The following is a 3,440-nucleotide window of genomic DNA, read 5'->3' on the forward strand; positions in this document are numbered from 1 at the left end:
ATCCACAACTTGCACTGACTCTAGTATCTCTAAGAATCAGCCCCAAAATGTTAATCTTCCTTTCTGCATTCTAATGTTAGCATTTGAGATACAAAGCAGATTGACCCACTTGGAGCACAGCAGTTTTAGAGGTGCTTATTTTTTTATTATTTTTTTTTTTAGCAACAGCAAAATAATCATGGAGCTTTTTTTATTTTACAAGCTTATTTAAAAACAAAACAACGTTAATACCCAGTGCTTACTTGCTGGGAGGGAAAAGAATCTAAAAACAAACCAGCATTTCACAAAGCTGAGGTTTGTTTTTTTTTGTACAACATGTGCAGTTCTCAGACAGAAAAAAAATGTTGCCAAAAATGTTTGACTAGGTAATTCAGCCATTCCTCTGAAATCGGTTGGGTAATGTATAAAACATGAGAAGTGGCTCAAACTTAATAAAATAACATTACCTCCCTTTCTCTTCTGTCCATCCCAAAGGTAATAGGGGTGGGTAGGAATGGCTGCATTAAATTGTCATCACGATAACTCTGTGAGCATAGTAGCATAATAAATGCTGCCCGGTTTGAGTCATAGTCTCAGACGAACCTTGTGCTTCACAGTCCTCTGTGTGGAAAACTGATTCCTAATTTAACATTGTAGAATACTGTATAACAAACATTTATTATCACGGTACCTGCAATGGGTTTCCAGTTCAGTTTGCAGTCAATAGGTTTTTGTATTATGAGTGTCTCCTTGATTGGTTTTGCTAGTAATTCTGTAAATTGTACATTTACAATATGAGGTTTTTTTTTTTCCTTTTGTACAATTTAAAACTGATGCTTCACCTTTCATTTAATAAACTATTCAAAATCATGAGTATGATGAGCACCCTGTTCACTACAACTTTTTAAATACTGCTTTGGGCCTTCACATCCTGTCATCCCAGGTATTAGTATTATTATTAATATATTATTATAATATATTATTAGTAACTAGATGAAATACTGGAAGATAGTTCTCATGTAATATAGGCTTCACAACCAAATTTCTTACACCTACCTTAGCTGATCAGCCTAAAAGAAAAGGAAAACCCTGTCTGTTCTTTTTAAGTTTTTCTCTGCTGCAGTATATTTTTGTTTTTTGGTTGATCTTGGGGGTTTTATTGTGGGAGTGCTGTAAATTTGGTAGCTCATCACACAGTTTGGGAGAGTTGCACTGTAGAAAAGCCTGAGTGTTCTCTGTCTTTGCCATACTGTAAAGCTTCTAATGTTTAAAATGTCACAAAGTTTGAGAAAAAATTTTCTCCTGTCATGTACGTCTCAAATGATCTGGACCATGTAGAAAGAAACAGATGTGGTTAAGGCCTGGAAGGGCTAACCATCAACTGGGCTAAAGGAAATTTTGCAGGTTCACTAAATTAAATGCTTTTTGTTATTCCCATGTCTCAGAGAAAGAAGTGCTATTTTTGTCCAACCCATGAATGATTTCATCTTTGTAGTGCTAAAGAAAAGTGATTTACTTGTCATCTGGCATGCCTCCCAAAGAAAAATCATCTGAGACAGAAAAAGTAACAAGATCCAGCAGGTGAGGAATGGGGGATTCAAGGAAAAGACAGTACTGTCTTTTCAGAAGGATTCATGGTCTGAACTGCATTCTGGGTCTACAGAGACACAGCCTGAACGCTGACTCTCCGACTGCTTCTAAGTTATGCGTAACTCCTGATGCAAAACGGAACACAGTAAGTTGCTTGCCATGCTTCTAAGTTCAAGGACTTCTGTTTGTTGAAAGGATTTTTATATCTTTTGTTTCTGCAGGGGACTGGAATTCAAGAGAAGCTTGGATAGCGTGGCCAGATCAGCTTTCCAGTGTGTTTCCAAAGCACTGTGCAGGTAGAGCAACTGAGTGCTTGGAAATCAACAGGATATACAAGCCGAATTCTTGTGGTGGCAAGCGGTAGAAGAGAAGATGAAGTCTACTTAACAAAGGTTAGGAAACAAGAACAGTTGGTTATGCTTTTTCCTTTGTGACATAACAGTTGGGGGATCTCATTTAGTGTCTCCTGACTCTGGTCAAACTGAAAAAACTATGTGCATATTATTTTGCTGACATAACTTTTGCCTCTAGACTTGGGACAGCCACTCTCTCAGCTACTGATTAGCTTTGAAAAATTCTCTTATTCCTTCTTGATTAACTCTTACAAACTCTAGATTAAACCATTTCTCACAATACAAGAACTCATTTCATTGCAAGGACACACCCCCGTATCTACATTTCAGCTTACCTTGCCTTATTGTTGCAGCAAGCTGTTTCCCAGAGCCCTAGGAGCAGGCAGTGCTGAGGTGCAACCAGGTACATTCATGCAGCTTCGGTGTGTTTGCGGCCAGGACAGTATAGCTGTAACCTGAATACATTGCCTCCAGTTATTACAAAGCTAGGATCATACTTGAAACAGTCCTTCTGTACTGTCTTTTCAGTTTTTTTGTTGTTTGTTTGTTTTTTGTGGGTATACTCTGCAGGCTCCATGGCTGAAGCCACCAGGACACCAGCCTGCACCTACCTGGGAAGAGATGCTCCCTGGAAAGTTGCCATCTTATCTCTTTCTTCCACTTCACATGCTTGGGGAGTGAACAGGAGCAGCTGTGATGTGCAGGTGTAGTAATTCTCTACCTTATAACATTGTACTGTTAATTACTGAGGTTGCTCACAACAGACAGGTCATTACAGGACTTCACACGCTTGGCATGTGTTTGCAGTAGCGCTGAACATGATAGTAGCCGTTACTCACTAGCTTCTGGGGCTGTAGTTACAATGCATCTCCTAATGTTACTGGGCTGTGCTCAGCCTGCACATCTACTGGAGTGGTTCCTTGCAAGTCTGGCAAATAATCATAGGAAAAAATTACGCTGGAAGGCACCTCTGGAGGTTTCTATCTCAACCCCTGTTGAGGGGAAAAAAATTGTGTCCCCCATTGGAATGTCCCTTTTTTTCAGTTTGGGCAAATTGCCTTGTGTCCTTCAAGGGGAATCTGGCGCCATCTTCCCTATACCACCTGTGCCCCCACAGCGTGGGTACAACTTGATACCCACCTGGCACCCAGCACTGCTTCAGCCAGGAAGTAAAATCTACAACTTGGGAAAGTCTAACAGAGGAACAGAACAGCTTAGCCTGAGATCTGCAAAGCTTGGATTCCAGTGCACCAAAATCCAAGCCAAGGATTTCTTCTCTGTTAATCCACGGTGCAGCAAGTAGTCAGATTCCAAGGGTGCAGACCCAGGGCTGTGCTTTAACTGCACAGATATCTGAAGTTTCAGCAGCGAGAGGTCACTGCTACTCTGCCTGACTGAGTCACCTCAAGGGCTCAAAGAAGCATTCAACCTTAAACAATTAGTAACAGCTTGCTTGCAGCAGGCATTGCGGGTTATGCAAAAAAATGGTTTACAAAGATGAACCAGTAAGATCCCAAA

The sequence above is a fragment of the Netta rufina genome (assembly GCF_964035555.1).
Source record: "Netta rufina genome assembly, chromosome: 9".
Classification (NCBI taxonomy): domain Eukaryota; kingdom Metazoa; phylum Chordata; class Aves; order Anseriformes; family Anatidae; genus Netta; species Netta rufina.